This window comes from Mirounga leonina, unplaced genomic scaffold (genome assembly GCF_011800145.1).
Source record: "Mirounga leonina isolate KUSES-001 unplaced genomic scaffold, KU_Mleo_1.0 Mir_128, whole genome shotgun sequence".
NCBI classification, from domain to species: Eukaryota; Metazoa; Chordata; class Mammalia; order Carnivora; family Phocidae; genus Mirounga; species Mirounga leonina.
In genome coordinates, this window is record NW_023270320.1 from 16,589,818 (window position 1) to 16,611,754 (window position 21,937).

General features: G+C 36.9%; 1 protein-coding gene across 3 annotated transcripts in view; it reads right to left on the reverse strand.

Annotated features, from left to right (window-relative positions):
- DLC1 (DLC1 Rho GTPase activating protein) overlaps positions 1 to 8,772 on the reverse strand; it is a 427,572-nt gene extending 418,800 nt beyond the window's left edge. The window contains exon 1 of one of the 3 annotated variants that reach the window (XM_035004119.1): positions 7,435 to 8,729. The gene's annotated coding sequence lies outside the window, so the exon portion shown is untranslated. Of the gene's footprint in view, positions 1 to 7,434 lie in introns of all 3 variants that reach the window. The other 2 variants (XM_035004126.1, XM_035004125.1) reach the window with 2 other exon arrangements.
- Positions 8,773 to 21,937: the final 13,165 nt, after the last annotated feature.

Consider the following 21,937-nt stretch of genomic DNA (forward strand, 5'->3'; position numbering starts at 1 on the left):
AGAAAGCGTAGGCAGATACGACTTTTCCTAATTCCTTTATGTAAATGCATGAACAAATAGCCAAAAAAGATAACACATTTTAAAAAAGCATTTCTATGAGTCTAGTCAGGGTCGGAATAGCCAACTTTTAGTAAAAGACAATTGGTGCTTTTCCTTTAAAATATTCATGCTGTCTAATCCAAATAAGACAGGGCCAGAAATAGACTGTGGGAGAGAGAGACCTTTAATAATAAGATAGCATGAATTTATCTCTATATGATTTCATGCAGATTTTCTTTCTTTGGTAGCAATCTGCATCCTAATTCTTCACAAAATCATTACCCATCTACTTCCGCATATTTTGTCAGATGTTGGAATTTACTCATTATTCCTCATTAGCTGTCTCTGGAAAACAAACTCTTACTGAAATTCTTTATTGGTAAATTGTTTGGTGAAGCTTAAAGTATTATATATGAAATAGCTTCCATGTATTTAGGCTGTCTAGATATAAAAGAATAGTAAACTATAGAATAAACCACCCATAATGAACTAAGTCAGTGGAATAGGCAGTATATTACTTTTTCCAAAAGACACATCCAAGCTTCCATCATTTTTGGTCTTTAGAAGAAAAAGAAAGAAGTGGGTACCCGATTTAAAAATATTCTTTTAATATCTATCTATTTTTATGTATATCTCAACTTTACTAAGCTTTTCTTCTACTTAGCTTTCAGAGTCAAAGATTCCAGGAATTAGGCAGATGTGAAAATGAACTGTCAGTTCGCTAGAAGTCAGCTCATCATAAAAAAGCAGGTTTCTAAAATTGTAAAAATTATTATTCCTGTGGTGCCCTATTTTTACCTTCAGGTTCCTGCTGTGTAATGCAGCCTCAGTAATTTCTAATTTTTTTTTGCAGAGAGGAGCCCAGATACTGGCAGTGTTTGACTTACTACCACTTACAGCTCAGGTCAACCAGCTCTCCAGGTTCTCTTAACGTTTTCTTAAGTCACCCACATGTAATTTGAGGAAATCTTGGAATGCTTCATAATATTTGCCTGATATCAATAAGACCACTGGGGAATAACTGGTTTCCAAAAGATCCCCAAATTCATACAGTCATGGGGAGCGAGACTGCGTCATGGCTGCAGTAATTTCTAGGTATGTGTGTTTTCTTTGGGTTTCCCTATTTTATTTTTATATATAAAAGTACACGGTTTTCTCAGGGCGCCTGGGTGGCTCAGTTGGTTAAGCGACTGCCTTCGGCTCAGGTCATGATCCTGGAGTCCCGGGATCGAGTCCCATATCGGGCTCCTTGCTCAGCAGGGGGTCTGCTTCTCCCTCTGACCCTCCCCCCTCTCATGTGCTCTCTCTCTCTCATTCTCTCTCTCAAATAAATAAATAAAATCTTTAAAAAAAAAAGTACACGGTTTTCTCAATGATAGTGTTCCATCCTAGGCAGAATCCTTTGAGTATTTAGAACTATACTGTATCTTAGATATTTCTGCAGATAAATTCATTAATAATTAACCATTTGGGTTTTTGCCTTAATATCTATTTCCTACAAAACAAAATCCCTTACAACCAAAGAAAAGTATTGCCTTTGCTCTAAGCTTGTTTCAGTTGAAATTTTTCATGTAAGAGGAAATAGATTAGAGTTAAATTTGTCATCAAGAGCTTGGCTGCTTTTTTTTTTTTTTTTTTTTTTTTTGAATGGCAAAGCAGCATTTCTATTCAACAAGGGACATGGATTATAATGCTTTATCATCAGCATGGTGAGATGTGTCTTTGCTTTAAGTGGCCACTTTCTATTTTTAGTTTTGCTATCATTTCTAAGAACCCTCTAACGGTAGACACAGTAATCACTAACTGCAAATAACAGATGCCTACATCCACACAGGTGCTTGGATTGCTAAGTGCCAGCAGGATACTGAGATTTCACTCATTCAAATAAGTACGACTTTCACTGAAATTGAGAACATGAAATCATTGGGAACTTAGCTACTTCTGTTAGGTCAGGATCCTACCAGGGGTTGATGCCTCTGACATCAACTTTGCCTGCTGTGCTTAATATCTATAATTCTCATCTTATTTTGTCATCAACCTACGTACAGTTGAGCTTGTTTTTATTACCAAGTGTTCCTCTACATACCCAACTGACAGTAGGCACATTGAAAATCTGGATCATGATAACAGTAACAGTAACAAAGGACTTCCATTTACTAAGCATTTACTGTGGGTAAGGTACTGTACTTACACTATCTCCCTTGGTAATAGTACTCACAAATACTCCATGGAGTAGTTGCTATCATTGCCTTAATTTTATAGGGAGGAATTTTGGCAGGACTTAGTAACTAGCTCAAGGTCAAATACCTACTGATGGGCCAGAGTAATTATCTCCATTTTTTTTGTGTGTGTGAAGGTAAGATGCCTGTTAAAGAACCATTATTTTTTTCCTGGTGATTTGGATTAGTTACCTAATTTTGTGTTCCTCAGTTTTCTCACCTCTATAATGGGAATAATGAAACGTTGTTGAGGGGAAAATAATAGTATTTAGCTAAAATAATAATAGTAAGCTAGTGATACACGTAGCGCATTTAATCCATTGCATATTGTGAGAATTCACTAGATGTTCAGGGACACGATGCTGCTGCTGCTGACAACGATGATTCCTTTAGTTTTTGATTGATTTTAGCCACAGAACCCATGGCTGAGTTTGAGCTGCAACTATTCCTTGCATGCCCATGTTGTTTCAATATAGATGAGCGATTTGACCAAAATGTGAAACACCATGAGTCTTTCTTCCTTCCTTGGCTAATTGACCTATGCTTTTTTAAACAAAGATTTGTTTGTTATACTGTGTGCAAAACAATTTGCCCATATAAAATCTCATGTGATGCTCAAAATGACCCAGTGATATAATTGTTTTCGTTATCTTCCTCACTTTACCAATAAAAAGCAGAAGCTCAAAGTAGTTACAGGGTACGCTTCAAATGACAGAACATCAACTGGTGAAGATGCAGATCAGAGCCAGCTTTCGGACTCTGCCCATGAGCTTTTCAGTTCACCAGCCCATTTCAATTGTGGAAAATTCTCTAGTGCTCTGCTGTCCCTGGCTTCATGTAACTTTTAATTTTAAACTATTTCTGGATGCTCATGCTTCCTTCTGGCTTTTAATGAATTTGTAATGTTATCTTATGAGAATGTTGTTAACCTTTGGCCTCAGGCTCTGATGATTCTTTTTTTTTTTTTTTAAAGATTTTTTATTTATTTATCTGAGAGAGAATGGGAGACAGAGAGCATAAGAGGGGGAGGATCAGAGGGAGAAGCAGACTCCCTGCTGAGCAGGGAGTCCGATGCGGGACTCGATCCCGGGACTCCAGGATCATGACCTGAGCCAAAGGCAGTTGCTTAACCAACTGAGCCACCCAGGCACCCCAGGCTCTGATGATTCTTGACAACCTCTTATTTTCTTTCCCCTGTAAAAATTATTCTATCATCACAGGATGTCTGGAAATTAAAAAAAAAAAAAAAAAAGATCCACAATGCCCACTCTTTATCATCAGTTTTCCTTTCCTTTCTTTCCTCTTTCCCTCCGATTTATTCCGCAAACATTTATTGACAAACAGGTATGGATAGCATCTGACATGCTAGGCTATGTTAGTTGCTGAGAATAAAAAGAAACATTAATTGAATTTCTAAACCTGCTCTGATCTTCCTACTTCCTTTCTATCTCATTTCCATTATAGGGCTGATTTTTCTCTTTGAATTATTTGAATTGCATTGCTGAAACACTTTGCTAATCCAATCTAATACAAAACAACTTTTTACACATATAATTTGCTCAGTAATTTTTTCTACCTATCTATCTTAATTAGTGAGCACATTCATATGCACACGGTTTACATTGCCTTCCCACTTTTTTTTGCATGGGAATTCTTATTTAATCTTCTCAAGTGGACTTACATACTCTCTAATCTACTGAATCAAAATCAACAATCTCTTTTTTTTTTTAATTTTATTTATTTATTCATGAGAGACAGAGAGAGAGAGAGGCAGAGGGAGAAGCAGGCTCCCAAGGAGCAGGGAGCCCAATGCGGGACTCGATCCCAGGACCCTGAGATCATGACCTGAGCCGAAGGCAGACGCTTAACCATCTGAGCCACCCAGGCGCCCAACAATCTCTTTTTAACTAGGTCTCGAGGTCCACACTTCACCTTTATTCTGTTTAATTTCATTAAAAACTAAGTCCATCTATTTCTCAAGACTCTATGAATGACTAGCAATTTAATGCCAAAATGGAACCATGGAAGTAAATGTTGCACCCCTATATCCACACCAAAGTCAATCTGGAGTTGGACTTCTTTCCAAACTTGTTTGGTTTAAGTTGTGGACATAAGGGGTTATCATTCACATGGGGGAAGAGGGTACAACAGTCATACCAATTCCTTCAAATCTGGGGGTTTTTACTTTTCTCTCATCCTCTTTAAATTCATATGTACAATTACTGACATTTCTCTATTTTCATCATAAAATTCTCTGATCCAGATCTAGGCCAACTCTTTGGAAATTTGTTGTTCTGTAATGATTTCTACAGAAAGATTCTTATTGTAAGATCATATAGTAATTCATTCATTCTCCAAGAAGAAACAAGATCAAAACAAAGGATTAATTTAAAATGTCCCAAATGTAGACTTATTTAAAGCCTACAAGACCCAATCCTCTGTGAGTGAGATTAAAGCATGCCTATAGTCTTTATAGTGAGGTGTATGGTATGGGCAGGTTTAAGTGTGATCAGAAAATCCTCCTTTTAAATTATAAGATCCTTAAGAAAAAAATAAAATGATGTATTCTCTTTTGCTGGGCTCTCTGGTAACCATGCAGTCAGTTATATAGGCTACTGTTTTCCTGCATTGATTCCTCATTCCAATAATGTACAGGATGGAGACACAGAAAGTGTTGAATAGTGCATCTTTTAAGTGTAATAACATCAGGGAATTCAATCTGGTTCATAAAAATGGGGAAAAAAAGGATCATGACACACATTCTAAGAAATGGCGTGCAGTAGAAATGACATATATTAGTTTTATGAGAAAGGTTCTTGCCTTGGAAAGGGCAGTGTTCAACATGCATGGCAACATACACTGTCATACATGAAGTATGATACAGCTTAAGCAGCCAACTCTCTCATTTTACACTGCGCTGGTCAGACATTTATTTACATACTGTAAGAAATTCTATATTCTACAACTAAAGGACTTTGTAGAAGGCTCAGAGTAGATACATGAACCAATTAAAGGATTGGAAATAAGCTGTACAAGGGAAGATGAAAGGAACTGACTTTATTTGGCCCACAAATGTACACGTATGTTTTCTTATGTCCATTTAGGTTTTCCATATTTCCACTGAGGAAAAACCCATGAAACTGGAAATAGGCTATAGCAATAGAGCTGTAGGTTAGATAAAAGAAGGAAGGTCAGGGTACATGAGATCCTTAAACTGATTCTGATGTGAGGTAGTAAAATCTCTGAACTTTACTGGTTGGGACAGATTGGTTATGATACCATTTGAATACGAGGATATCAATCAGACAAACTCCTTTCTAGCCCTACATTTTTAAGAAACATCAGTTTAAAATCAATATAATTATTAGCACATGGATCGATTTTCTTGGCATAAACATAAAATATAACAAAACAGTCACCAGTTACTCCATTGAAGTGTTTGTTGAAGGCGTAAGAAAACTTTTACATTTGAGACTATTTCATTATTTAGGTGAATTTGGTTCTTTTTTTAAAATCATGATTTTTTTTTTCCCATATTGTACACGCATGGCAGCTTTGAGCCTTTCTTATTTTTTAAAGAGGTACTACAATTATATGACTGAAAGTAGCCCTCTACTGGATATAGTCATACTTCATTCTGCATAATTATTATCTGAGAGCAAGCTGATGTGGTATAAAGATCTCTGAATTATGAAGTGGCGTTCCACTGTCATCTCTTCTACTAGCTAGCAGTGTGACCTTGGACAGGTCATTTTTGAATGTCATTCCTCAGCCCTCTGTGGCAACCTCAGGACGGTGTTTGAAGAATTGATCTCTTATGTTCTTTCCTTCCTTGAAACTCTTTTCAGGGATTTTATTAAATCATAATTCAGATAAGTCAGTATTTTATTTTTCACATGCTGAACAATAGTTTTTTAAATCATATTTAAAAGTTTTAACACAAATTGTTAGTGAACAGTTAAAATATTATCAAGATAACTTATTCTAGCATAGAATCTAATAGTAAGCTAGCTAGTACAACAAATGGTCACCTTGTACTGTGTAAAAGTTTAGAATTAAAACACTTGATTTCTTATGATCCAACTGTCAAACAACTTTCATCTTTCATTTATTGTATTTTGTGTTCATCTAATTGATTTGGAAATATACATGAATATCTATTCCCTTCACATACCATTCCACATCATTTCTATAAAATAATCATTTTCATTTTTAAGTCTTCAGAAATATAAATGCAACAGGATGTTATGCATTATAAGTCCATTTTATTTCAGTCATTGCTAGATTTCTTTCTTCATATATTGCACGTTTAGACATTTAAGATACCTTAAAGAGATTATAGTCCAGTGGAAACCTAATTTTATGATTGTATGAATTATGAATACATGATTGGTTTTTCATGTGATTGCAGTGATTTCCAGCTGCCTTAAAATAATAATAATGAATGTCGCTGTCATTGAGATTGACTTCAATTCTTCAAAAATGTTCACAAATATGACCTGAGCAGGGAATCCAGGAAAGTTAATACAAACTAAATCCAATTCTAATATTTAAATTTTTGAGAGTCAGATTAAATACTATTTAGGATAGAAATAATTTTTGAAGTTTCATGTGTTTACCTTTTTTTTAATGAAACCTTTAAGTTGTACATTAGCAGCCTGCACTGTGGTTGAAACTGGTTTGGGGAAATACAGAGGAGTCCAATCTTCATACTCTACGTGACACATAGAATATTCTTTGGAGATTCATTATTAAGAAAAGTCACTCTGGTGTTATCTACCCTCCCTGTTAGCAAAGGAAGGGGAGATCAAAAGAAATCATTTACACCTCACACTTAAGTGTGAGGATATGTATTTGTTTTGTACTATGCCATGGAATAGGAAACCTGGTCTTATTCATAAAAAAGTTAAGATAAAAAGGGATTAAAATAAAATCTTAGTTTATGGAGGAAAAGAGTAAAATCTCTCTGGAGCCTATTTTAGAATTGACATTGTGCTAAAACAATTTGACTCGCAGTTTTCTCCTCCCTAAACATTTTCCACTTCTAAATTTCATAGCTTAGCTCCCAAACGTAGGAAACCACCACTCCGGGCATGATGCTAACATTTCTGTCAAACTTTCTGCCTCTTCAAAGACTGCCTCAAAATATAAAGACAGAGAGTCCACAGCGTCTTACCTAGACAACGAGCAGCTGAAACGCCCAGGCATGACATTGTTCAACACTCAGGCTAGGAAAGAAGTCCGTCCCCGTGAGTTCCTCCAAAATATAAGTTCACATTTCGTGGTTGAGATCATGGCTCTATTCTAAGCAGTTTCACGCAGAGTGTGATTCTCACAAAAACACCCTCTGCAGCTGGAGGGAGCCTTGGCTAAAGCAGGAGTCTGTCGAGGCGTTCCTAGTGACTTCTGTCCACTCAATTCAGACTGATGTCTTGCGAAAGGGGCCTCCACAAGCAGGCCCAGATTGCCTGGGAAGCATTTCCTGCCTCTGAGGAGTGCATGTGAGAAAGAGTGCACGAAGCAGAGGGAGGGGGGCAGAGCAGAGCCCGCCTGGGCGATGTAGGAGTTCTGATTTTACACAGAACTGAAGTGAGTTTGTCAAAGCTCTTGAGGTGATTAGCTGGAGAGTCATAAAGTCGTAGAGCTTTCTCTATCCCACACTGCTGGTGAATTAAAAAAGAAAAGAAAAGAAAAGCAAAGCAAGGAAGGAAAACAGTTTTCTCTCTCCTCTACAGCTTTCCCACTATATTAAATGTATATGCACAACTTCTTCAAAATACCTTTGCCGTTCTCCTTGCAAAAGATCTCTCGTGAGAGCAGGATCGATTCAGAGTTTTAAAACTGTCATCCCCTAAATAGGAAAACGTTTTTTGTTGTTGTTGTTTTTACACTACTTACAATTTAAAATGCTGCCCCCCTACATCCTGTACCTGAGAGGATCTGTGAGTAAAATCCCAAGAAGCCAGTAAATAGAACATGGTCTTCCAATCTCTCCCATCCCAGGACTCCTTCAGGGAATGAAAGCAGTTCCTGTCATGGCACTTGCAGCGTTACCTCCAGTCAGAATCCTCCAGGCACACAAATGCAGTGCGGGGAAAGCTGAAGACAGACTCCATCTTGATCCTATTACAGTCTTGCTGACATTAACCACTTGCAACGTCTTCCATCCAGCATGACAGAGTCCCTGAATCACATCTCCAAAGCAGCTCACGGTATCTGCCTCCTTTGTCCGACACAAATTTTGTGAACTATCATCTGTTTATCTTTTCTGCTTTCTTGTGCCTCCACTGAATGACTTCCTCCTAGCTGCTCCAGGCTGGGAACTTGGACTACCATTTGGTTTTGATTAAAACCAGACAGCCAACTCTGGAGAATTTAGGGAATAAGCTAATGGAAACTGCAAGTATGGCTTTAATTAGTGCATCAATTAATAATAGATGTTAGCTCGTCTTATAATAAGATGACACAAATATCAACACAGAGGAAGCTCAAGTCCTTTCAGGAAAGAAGTTACACCAATTCTCATTCCTTTATGACCCAGAATTCTCCTTAGGGAAAGGGGAAGGAAAGAAGAGGGATGTGGCCTTGGGACATCCAGGTTGTGGGGAGGCCAGTGGAGCAGCTTTGTTGTTTATACCAGAGAAAGAGGAAACAGTATCTCTGAGTTTAATTATCTTGCTTGGGTGAAATTGCTCTGTAATGTCTCCCTTCTACTTTATTTACAATCAATGGATTCTCTTGCTATTTATGACTTAAGCATTTTTTTTTCCTGTGACTGCTGATTAGATTAATCTGATTATTGGGTCTATGTGCAGCTTATAAATTCCTAGGGATTTCCCATAATCAGAGTTACAAGAACAATTCTAATTCCAATATGATAAATGAGTAACTTATAGAGAGCTACAAGAAATATTCAACGCTTTAGCCCTAAAATCCACTCTGTACGTCTCTGACATTGTAAGTAGTTTGCATTGTTCATTTTTTTTTTTCAGTTGGTTCTTTTTATAAAGACCTGACAGATACCTGGATATCACAATGGCCATCTTTTTAGTATCCCCAGAGAATACTGGGTAGGTGGTAACTCAAAGAAGTATGATGTGATAACTACTATTTCTTTTCTCATTGGATAACTAAAATCTCTCAAAATTAATGCAAAGCATGGACTACGAGAGAAATAGGAAACGGCAAGATTAACATATCACATGTGAATTTGAAGACGAGAAGCATTCAAACCCAGACAGGTGGGCAGAAGCAAGTTTTAAAAGTTTCTATCAAAACATTACTGACTAAAAAATGAGCACTTAGATTCCTTTCATTTAAGCTTCAACCATATGGCAAGAGGGAAGTCCATACTCTCCTAAATCACTTAAAGAGCTATCTTCATATTGATTGAAAATACTTCCACTGAAACCATGCCCATATAATCTTCCCAGTAATCTTTGCGTGTGCTCTTATTTTTATTTTAAAAATAAAGCACTAGATGTTTGTGGAATTATTTTTCTCACAATCACATGATGGAAAGTGACCAGGTCCATACCAGAACTCAGATTTTCTAACTCTCGATTTTGTGTCTTTTCCCCCTCCCTCTGAGAGCTCGACTGCCTCTCTTGACTCATACTTAATTGTTGTGTGAAATTGGGAAGACTTTGTAAACTTTCTGAGTTTCAGATTCCCCTTTAAAAATAGGGACAACTCCACATAACTCACAGATTGGAACGCAGGACTAACTTTATATACACATATATTTATAAATTTATATTTATTTCCTTCGGAAAACACTGGAGCAGAACGGAATGAGAATTGATGTAAGTTCTTTCCTAAAATAACTTGTTTATCTCTATCTCTGCTCCTAGTCCTCTGGTCTTCTAGTAGATAGTAGGCGCTCAATAAATATTAGCTCGCTACTAATTCTCCTTAGCTAGTTTCTCCTCATGAGTAGTATAATCGCTCCTCATACAATCTAGCCTTGTTCCTGTTTATATTGGCCTGAGGTAACAACAAAACCCTATTCGCATGCATTTATGAATGCCTTTATAGATATCTAGACGCTCTTAAATACTAATTTTCTCCTTAATGTTCTCGTCTCTAAACAAGTAAGACTTCATGCTTTATTCTATTATTAGAAGGATTACTTCCCAAATCTTTAATCACTCTTATTTATTTTTCATCCTTCAGTTGCCTGACTCCAAACAAATCTCAGAACTTATATTCTCATAAGGGCTTTACCAAATATGAGTATGAAGATAAATGAGATAACTTCTTAATATTTAACATGGTGTCAGGCACATAGAAGGGGTCCAAAGTATGTGTCCTCTTCTCCTTTCTGCATGTTAATCTAAATACATCACTTCCTTAAATGTTTGCTTCTTACTCTATGCTAGATAAACTAATAAACTATGGTATAGAGGCAGTTAGGAAGTTGAAAGTAGAGTATCAGGATAGGAGTCTGGCTCCCAAACTAATAACCTCGATGACCCCATGCAAGTTACTTAAGCTATGTAAGCCCCAGTTTTAGCCTCTGGATCTAAGGATTTTTCAAAATTAGAGATGATAGTCCATGTAGAGCCATTAGACATTATGGCTGGTGCAGTATTTATTTTTAACTAGAATTTTTTTTTACTATTTAAATTATCACGCTTTCTCATCCTTACATTGCTCTTCTGTGATAATTAAAAAAAAATCTATCGATCTTTTGAGCTCTGCGTTAAATGTATGCACTTGGAACAGTTTTATTGGTGGAGAAATTATCTACTTTTTGTTTTTAATAAGAAAGGAAAATAGCAGACTAAGGCTTAGAAGTTATTGTGAAGAACAACTTTCTTCCCAGGTACTAGGATGTAAATAATGCACATCAGCTGTGACAGACTGGCCAATTCCCAGTCGTCTTTAGGAAATCTGTCCCTGGATTTCTTCTACAGGATGGCTTGAGGACTCTCATGCAGTCCAACAACCCCTCGGCTGTGCAAAGGGAGATTTATTCTGTGGAAAGAATGTTGTACTCTTTGTAATTGAGCAGCAGACATCATTAGTTCAGCACCCACATTTAACATTTGTGATATTGTGAGTGTAAGTAGGCTTTGATTCTTTCCATTTGTAGGAAGGAATAGCATCATTAGAATGATAAACTTGTAGTTAATACACATATAGAGAGAATGGGTGTCTTTACAGCACTCCAGAAGGACCCACACGTGTACATTTAGTATAATAAATGTAGGAGCATTTTGCCTATGAAAATTAATCCTCTAAACATCTGTATTTATTTGCCTGCAGCTTATTGGAGTTACCACATGTACGTCAAAGTAGTAAAAATATATTTGACTGGATAAAGTAAATATATTTGACAGGATTTCTAGTTAATTTTTTAAGTATTTTTTACGTGTACTTTCTGCAGATAGGCTCATTTTGATAGACATACAACTGCTTAGAAAAAAATACAATTTTGCAGTTTGCATATAATACTATGTACGTACATTATTAGTTTTTTTGAATCAACTTTGTCAAACTTCTGACACTCCACTTTCACTAAACACATAGTATTCATCCAAAAGTGTTTATTAAAGGAACACAATTAAGTTTGATGATCAACTAATAAAAGGATCAAAGTCATATAAATTCTCCAAAACTAACTGTACCTGTTTCTTGGGTTATTCTCTTCATTGCTTCCCTTTGTTGAAAATTATTACAACCCAAGAATAACTATAAAGTATCTTGATAAATTTCAAATAGCTTGGAAAACAATCTTAGCAAGTACTAAAAATTATAATTGGCACAAGCACAATAGTATATATGGTTTTGGAAACGGATAATTCTCCCTGCCTGTCCAGCAGGGCCAGGATGCTCTCAGAAACATGAAGATTCCAAGCCATGCCTGACTTGTTTTAGCCAGTAGAGGCTGAGGTTCTATGCCGCACAAAGAATTTGTTCTCTATGAAAACTTAATATCACCATGCAGGACATTTCAGTATTCTTGCTAAGCATTATGTTAACATTCTCCAAAATTCTCATTTCATGGCTAAAAATGTCCCTGTAACTTCAGTCTATTAAAGAAAAATGTTCCCTCTTCATCTTTGGCCTAGAGCTCACACTCTCTAGCTTCTCCCACAGTGCTCTCAAGTGAGGCCACACATTACCTTTTATATGCTCTGTTCACCTGGGAAAGAGGTGAAATTGCCTGTGTCCAGGTTCCTTCTCCTCAATAAAATATGATCCACGCGGCGCCTGGGTGGCTCAGTCGTTAAGCGTCTGCCTTCGGCTCAGGTCATGACCCCAGAGTCCTGGGATCGAGCCCCGCATCGGGCTCCCTGCTCCGCGGGAAGCCTGCTTCTCCCCCTCCCACTCCCCCTGCTTGTGTTCCCTCTCTCGCTGTGTCTCTCTCTGTCAAATAAATAAATAAAATCTTTTAAAAAAAATATGATCCAGTTAAATCTCTGTCCTTTGAGAGCCATTCGACCTCACTGTTTGTCCCATAGACTATTCTAGAGTACAGGCCACATTCTCAGCCCACCAGTGTGGGGAGGTGGGGAGGTCATGAAGTTGTTACAAAGGCTTGTGTCCTTGAAGGAGTATCTGTTCCATTTCTATTAAAATATAAATATACTTTTTATGTTTTTCCCCTTAAAAGAACCATTTGAGAGCTTCAGTATACACAAAAAGGAAATATACTTAATATCCATCCACACATTCTATATTTACTTGCATTTATTGTATTCATGGTACTGTTCTGTACTTGGGATACATCATTAAAAACAACCAGAACAATGAGCGCTGTGAATTGTGTAAGACTGTTGAATCACAGACCTGTACCTCTGAAACAAATAATACATTATATGTTAAAAAAAAAAAAAAAAAAAGAAGACAGTAGGAAGGGAAAAATGAAGAGGGGGAATCGGAGGAGGAGATGAACCATGAGAGACTATGGGACCTGAGAAACAAACTGAGGGTTCTAGAGGGGAGAGGGGTGGGGGGATGGGTTAGCCTGGTGATGGGTATTAAAGAGGGCACGTACTGAATGGAGCACTGGGTGTTATGCACAAACAATGAATCATGGAACACTTCATCTAAAACTAATGATGTAATGTATGGTGATTAGCATAACATAATAAAACAAAACAAAAACAACCAGACCAAAAAAATAAATAAAAAAAAGAACTTTGCCCTCAAGGAGCTTAAATGGGAGGTAGGAGGTCGGTGATGAACAATAAACATAATAAATAAGTTATCTAGTATATGGATAATTACTAGGGAGAGCAGAAAATGTAGAGGGTGATAAAGAATATGGGGAGTGAGGGTTGAGGGATAATTGTGTTACAGAATTAAATAAGAGATATCAGGGTAGGTCTCACTGAGGGACTTTTTTAGTAAAGATTTTTAAAAGATGAGGGAGATGCCTACACAGGTGTCTGGGGGTCACAGAATTTCAGGCAGAGTAGACAGGTCCTAAGGAAGAGTGTGCCTTGCCATTTCCAAAAATAGCAAGGGGGATCAATGTGGCTGGAATGGAAGGAGAAAGCTAGAAGATGCACTCAAGGAGGTAAGGAGTTAGGTAGGTAGGTAGTGTCTTGTAACGACTTTGACTGACTTTGACTGACTGAAAAGTGGAGTCCTTGTCAGGTTTTGAGCAAAGGAGTGGTAAGGTCTGCTCTAGGTTTTAATATGGTTACTCTGGCTTCTGTATTAAGAATAGACTTTAAGGAACTGAGGGCCAAAGCAGGGAGGCAAGTTAGGAGGTCACTATGATAATCCAGGGGAGAGACACAGATGGTGGCTCAAATGGAGGTGAGAAAGGTCAGGTGTAACATTTTTCTTCGGTATTTAGTGCCAAGAGTGTTTCCTGAAGAATTAAATTTGCTACATGAGAAGAAAAGAAGGGATGGAAAAGCTTCTTGGGCAATTCAAGGGTGGAGTTGCCATCATCTGAATAAGAGAAGGCTAGTGGTAGAACAAATTTTCATCCTATCGAGTAGAATTGTAGTTTTAGACATATTACATCTGAGATGTCTATGTCTATTAAACACTTCTAATAGAAACGTCAAGGAAGCCATTGGGTATATGAATTCTAGTTTGGAAGAGAGGTCTAGCTGGAAAAATAAATTCACAAGCCTTGAACATATAGTTGGAATTTAAAGCAAAAAACTGAGATCCCTTAAGAGGGAATATAAATAAAGAAACAGGAGAAAGAACTAATTGATCATTGCCTTTAACAATGTAGAAGTCACCATTGATAATGACAGGAACGAGCTCAGAGAATCATATGGACAAAAGCCTAATTAGCATGTTTTTTTAAAGATTACTTATTTATTTATTTGAGAGAGAGAGAGCGAGAGAGCACAAAGGCATGAATGGGGGGGCGGGGCAGAGGAAAAGGGACAAGCAGACTCCCCACTGAGCAGGGAACCCAAGGGTGCAGGGCTCTATCCCAGGGTCCTGGGATCATGACCTGAGGCTTAACTGGCTGAGCCACCCAGGTGCTCCAATTAGCATGTTTTGAAAGAGAATTTGAGGAAAGGAATTGGAGATACAAGTAGAGTCAACGTTTTTGAAGTTTCCCCGCAGAGGGGAGCAAACAGATGGCAGGCTAACGGTGTGGGGCCATGAGAAGCTTCCATTAGGATGGGAAAATTAATAGGATGCTTGCAATTTTTTTTCCATCAGTATGCTATCTTCCCAAAGGGAGGGGAAAGATGATGATGCGAAGAGTGGAGAAATATTGGAGTGGACTTTTGAATAGGGGAGAGAACTTGGGATCTAAGTGCACAGAGACTGATTTTACAGGTGAGGGGGATACAGGTGAAATGTTAGTGGCTATTCGATATGATTCAGTTAATCGTTCGGCACACCCCAACGAGCCACTATTATGGTTTTCATTGTTATACAATTTAAAATTAGTTTTTGTTGTTCTTAGTCACATAAAAATTATACCCATAAGAGATAGTTGCCTCATAGGTGGTAGCTGAGCAAAAACCATGAAAACGTCACAACTATGCTTGTCTATGTGATTGTATAATCCCACCTCCTTCATTTCTCTGATGGAACCTGGTCCAAGCAGGTGTAGGAGGACGTTTCCCCCTGGTAACACCACATGCCAGCTCCAGCCCTGAAAGCTGTGAACAAACATCCTGCTTTTGTGTCTCACCTTCAGAGAGTGTATTTCTGCTGTTGTTTTCCAGGGCAGAGTCCTTTTGCTAATTTCTTCATTTCTATTTCTCAATTCATCTCTCAATTCTTCTAGATTTTTATTGCTTTTGGCATTTCTCATGTGTTTTTTTCTTACCTTTATTGAGATATAATGGATACATAATAAACTCTGCATATTTAAAGTCTACAAATTGATTGGTTTTGACAAGTGCACATGCTTGTGATACCATCACCACCATTGAAATAATGAACACATTGTATCCATCACAGTTTCCTTGTGCCTGTCTGTCATCTCTCCCTTTGCTCCTTTCTCCTCCTCCACCACCAACCAACAACTCATCTGTTTTCTGTCACTGCAGGGTAGTTTAAATTGTCTAGATATTTATTTACATGAAATGATATGCATGGATTTTCTTCTGGATTCCTCACTTGGAATAATTATTTGAGATCAATCCATGCTATTGCACATATCAATGGTCCGTTCCTTTTCATGGCTGAGTAGTATTTCACTGTAAGGATATATCAGTCACAGTTTATCCATTCACGGGCTAATGCACCTTTGGGACAATATCATTGGAGCAAAGTTATTTGACTATTACAAATAAAACTGCTAGGAATATTCATGTGCAAGTCTTTGTATGCATATATGCTTTCATTTCCTTGGATAAGTACCTAGGAATGAATGCTAGATTCATTTGATAGGCAGATTTTTAACTTTTTTAGGGACTGCCAAACTGTTTTCTAAAGTAGATATTCCATTTTATACTTCCATCAGAAGTTTCTGAGAACTTTTGTTTTTCCACATGCACACTGACACTTGGTGTGATTCCTTTCTTTAATTTTAGCCATTCTTATAGAGGTATAGTTGCATCTCCTTAGCATTTTCCTAATGATTAATGGGGCTGAGTATCTTTTCCGATGCTTATTTATCATCAGTATATCTTCAGTGAAGTGTTTGTTCAAATATTTTGTCCATTAAAAAATTTGGTTTGTTGGTTTCCTTATTACTGGGTTGTGAGACATCTCTGTATATTCTGCATTCAAGTCCTTTATCAAGTTAATTGAAAATATTTTCTCCCAGTCTAGCTTGTCTTTGATTTTTAACGTCTTTTGGGGAGTAGAAATTCTTAATTTTGATAAATGAAAAAGTTACCAGTTTTCTCCTTTTATGGATTATGCTTCTGATCTCATGGTAAAGAAATTAGGTATCCTAAGAGCACAAAGATTTTCTTCTATATTTTATGATATAAGTTTTATGATTTTAGATTTTACATTAAGTTCTTTGATACATTTGAAGTTAATTTCTTTATGTGGCGAGAGTATGGATCAAAGGGTTTTATTTTCCCTTTTTTTAATATGGATATCCAATTATGCTAGCACCATTTGTGATAATCCTTTTCCAAAGAATTATCTTTGTCCCTTTAACAAGAATCAAATGACCAAAAAGTGTGGTTCTATTTCTAAATTCTGTCCCATTGATCTATTTGTCTATCTCTTTCATAATACCTCATTGTATTGATTATTGTAGCTTTACAATAAGTTTAGAAATCAAGTATTGTAAATATTCCTACTTTGTTCTTTTTCAAAATTGTTTTGGATAATCTAGACCATTGCATTTCCACACAAATTTTAGAAGCAGCTTGTTCATTTCTACCAAAAAACAAAAACAAAAACAAAAACCTGTTAGGATCTTGATCAATTTGGTATTTAGATCAAATGAGAAAGAATTAACATCTTCATAATATTGAATCTTCTGTTCCATGGACACGATGTATCTCAAATTTTATTTAGGTTTTTAATTCCTCTTGTCAGTGTTTTATACTTTTCTCTGTAATAGTCTTGCATATTTTTGTCAGATTCGATCTATAAGTATTTCATATTTTGATGCTACTGTAAATGATGTTTTTAAATATTGCCATTTCTAATTGTTTATTACGGTTATATAGAACACAACTTATTTTTGTACATTGACTAGTATCCTGCAAACTTGCAAAACTCACTTACTAGTTCTAGTAGCTTTCTGAAGATTGCGAAGATTCTCTGTATACGTGGTTATGTTGATATGAATATAGTTTTTTTTTTTTTTTAAAGATTTTATTTATTTATTTGAGACAGAGAATGAGAGACAGAGAGCATGAGAGGGGGGAGGGTCAGAGGGAGAAGCAGGCTCCCAAGGAGCAGGGAGCCGGATGCGGGACTCGATCCCGGGACTCCAGGACCATGACCTGAGCCGAAGGCAGTCGCCCAACCAACTGAGCCACCCAGGCGCCCGATATGAATATAGTTTTGCTTGCTCTTTTCCAATCTGAATACTTTTTTTTTTTGAATTTTTTTGAATACTTTTTTTTTAAAGATTTTATTTATTTATTTGAGAGAGAGAGAGAAAATGAGAGACAGAGAGCATGAGAGGGAGGAGGGCCAGAGGGAGAAGCAGACTCCCTGCTGAGCAGGGAGCCCGATGCGGGACTCGATCCCAGGACTCCAGGATCATGACCTGAGCTGAAGGCAGTTGCTTAACCAACTGAGCCACCCAGGCGCCCCAATCTGAATACTTTTTATTTCTTTTTGTTGTTGTTGTTGCTTTATACCATGGGTTAGAATCTGCATTACAATGTTGAATAACATTGGTGCAGTGGACATTCCTGCCTTTTCTTGGATCTAAGGGAAAAAGCGTTTAGTCTTTTACCATTAATAATGAATTTTTTGTAGATGCCTTTATCAGATTAAGGAAGTTCCCTCTATTCCAGTGGTTCTCAACTGGAAGAAATTTTGTTCCCCAGGGATATTTGGAGATGATTGGAAATATTTTTGGTCAAACTGGGGCAGTGTAGTGCTCCTGGCTGCAAAACATATTGCAATGCACAAGATATCTTCCCATACAACAAATAATTATCTGACTCAAAATGTCGACGATGTTGAGGCTGAGAAATCCTGACCTGCTCTATTTCTAGTTTGCTGGGAGTATTTTTTCACCCAGGAAAGGATATTGGGATCCCCCCCAATTTTTTATGAATAAGATTTTTCTTTAAAGTGTGTATAAAGTTTTCCTTTTTTTAGTCTGTTAATAATGGCACATTTCACCGACTGATTTTCAAATGTTAAATCCTGTATTCCCAGGATACTTTGTCATGATGTATAATTATCTTGTATACGATATATATTTTATATGATGTGTTATCTTTTATACATTATTGATTTGAATTTGTGAAATTTTTCTTAAGAATTTTTGCATCCTATGTTCCAAAGAAATAATGGTTTGTTGTCTTCTTGTTACCATTGCTATTGACTTCTGATTTAATTCCATTATGGTTGGAAAACGTACTATGGATAATTTGAATTTTTGAATATATTGAAATTTCTTTTATGGCTAAACATAAAGCCTATTTTGGCAAATACCTTGGAAAAGAATGTTTATTATTTTTTTCTTACAATGTTTTCATAGATGAAATATCTGATCAAGGTCCAGAGAATTGAAAAATGTTCACCATTATCTTCCAAAAGGAAGAAATAGCACCTATTCTATATAAACTGGAGGCATATTTTTAGATAGCCCTTAGTTCCAATGGATTCCTACTGAGTAACCTAATATCTACTGGAACAGAGGTCACTCTGCTCTCAGAATTTTTAAGTATTATCCAGTTAAAACTCTTCATACCATATCTTTGAATATTAACTAGATATTAGTCAAATGTTTGACAATTAAATTCAGCCAATTTTTAAGTGTAAGCATATCAGCCATATGCCTACATGGGCATCCAATAATAATCATTATCTTGCTTATAAATTATCAGTCTTGATAGAAGTGGCATGTTAGCCGTTAAAAATAAAGAACAGAATTAGAACTGCCTTTTACTGAAATGACATAATTCTTAAACTCTCAAAAATTTTTGATATTCTATTCAATAACCTATAGGATGTATACACATTTATATAGTATCACTTCTGTAACCCGGTCTTAATTATTTTCTTGGATAAAACAACACACAACAGTGCTGTTTTCTCATGAAAGTCAATGATGAGGTTTCCATTTAGTATGAAAAATGAAAACTTGAAAAAGTATATAAAATTAAAGCTTTTGTGAAATCACATTATCTCATTTAAGTTGGAGAAAAATATGCTGGGCAGAAGGTAGCAAAACCTTTGCCAAAATTCAAATGTTAGAAACACAGTCTGAAAGAGTTTTTAAACATGTGTCATAATAGGTCTCTTCTATCCTTATATTGGAAGGTTGAATTTCACTACTAAAATAATCCTATTGTGGAATAAAATATAGCAGAGTTTCCTCTACTTATATTAGTTATTCGTGGGCCAAAGTAGAGTGTCGATTATGGTTGCCAAGTTCCTATGTAGACAAATGAATCACAGGAACACAGTAGCTATTTTATTTGGGGCCTTGCTGAGCTTCAAGATTTTTAATGAGTTAAAATAATATTTTGGGTTTTGAGTAGAAAGTGTGAACTATCAAAAACACAGACATTTGACTTTAAAGTTTAGGACAAAAACAACTCCACCTGCAAAGTCATTCTGAGCAACAGACTCACTGAACTGGGAGACAGAATCCCCTGAGTGAGGGTCCCTCTGTTTCCCTTGGGCTCTGCATCAGCGAAACCAGTCTGACGGTACTGAAACTCGTGAGAAAAGATCATGCTATTCCCAAAATTCGCAAGTAAGAAAAATCATTGTGGCTTATGTCTGAAATGCCACGAAGAGATGATTATTTGCTTCTCTTCTAGTTGGGAAGACAGTAATAATGATAACTATTGCTAAACACCAAGAAGATAGAAACCACAGATTGTGCAAGATATGTAAGCAAATGAAATAAGTGAATTAGAAGAAATATTTTTCTTCAAGTGGGCCAAGTAGTTTTTTTTTTTTTTAAAGATTTTATTTATTTATTTGACAGAGAGAGACAGCGAGAGCAGGAACACAAGCAGGGGGAGTGGCAGAGGGAGAAGCAGGCTTCCCGCTGAGCAGGGAGCCTGACGTGGGACTCGATCCCAGGACTCTGGGATCATGACTTGAGCCGAAGGCAGACGCTTAACGACTGAGCCACCCAGGCGCCCGGGGCCAAGTAGTTTTGTTAGCATTAATCTAGTTTTTTCCCAAATGTTGATTAGAATAAAGATGCTCAATTAAACATAACAAATGTTTTTGAACACCTACAGCAAGATTCGGTATTGTGAAGGATTTTGAAGAGAATTGTGACCATTTAAAGATAATTGCACCAATTACTTTATAATCTGATGTGTGTATAAATATGTAGACATGAATGGCACCCTATAATCATTTGGTATTGTTTTATTTTCCATTTTAAGTAAACGTCGTCTTAAAATTTCACTCCAAATCTTTGTTTTTCTAAGGCCTAACTCTAATGTCTGCTTTTCTGTAAATGCCTTCCCAGGTGATCCAAAAGTTATACTTAGTTACTTTCTTTTCTGTTTTCTCTTAATGCTTTATTTATATCTCTATTCAGACATGCCTTTTGTCTGGGGACTATCCTAAGGGAGAATTGTGAGAGAAGTACCCTAAACTAGAGCTGAATACGCACATGTAGGAAAGCCATTCCCTGCAACAGGGAGAAGAATTTCAGGGCAAAAGAAGGCAAATAGATAAGAATAAAGGGAACATCTATCCTGCCAGAAAGATGAAACAACTAAATCCTGTAAATCAAGGGGGATGTCACCGCCAGAGAACTAGTTTTTCCTGTATTGTAAATATATGTTACTGGCCTGCATCCTAAGTTGAATCCCATCTGACTCTCTGACTTTGAGTACAAGGCCATGTCTTATTTCTAGTTCTATTCCTAATACTACACAGTTAAGAGCTAGGGGAAGAAAGGATGGAAGGCTATCAGGAAATCACAGTTGAGGATTAGTTTAATTAGATCCTTTTCTCCTGTCCGTACATTGGAAGGCACAGGAATTTTGATTAGTGTGGATGGTGGAAGAGGAGGGGTCGGGGGAGAAGCAGGGGTACAAGGGGCACATCTGTGCACAGAGGGCCTGAGCATTTGTTTTGTAAAGACACCTTGGGGACTGGAAGGAAACATCATGGCGTCTGAGGGACGGAAGGCAAAATTCAGAAGATGAGGGCTGTTTTGCATCTTTATTTGGACTTGACCAATGTCTTATTTTTCTTTTCTCATATCATGTTTATATGCTTTCTCTAAGTGCTTACCTACCAACTGCTGGTGTCATAAGGCTAATACATCCATTTCTTAAGAAAAATGGAATTATGAGATGATAGAGAAAGAACTTTGCCTACTGCTGAGTTTTAAAAATTCCTTGAAATGCAAACCACAAAGGAAATACCTAGTTGCTTCTCTAAGAGATGGTGGAAATTGGTAGGACAAGATACTCAGTTTCAGATTTTTGCTTTCATTCTCTGAAGACATTTCTGTGTTTTTGGCTGTGTGTGTGTGTGTGTGTGCGTTTCCAGAAACATGTAGCACATACTTCAGCCAGACCACATGTCTATGAGTCAATATTTCAGCCTGCATTTGTCTTAAACCGTGAAACTCTGGGTGTAACCTAACAGAGCCTGGC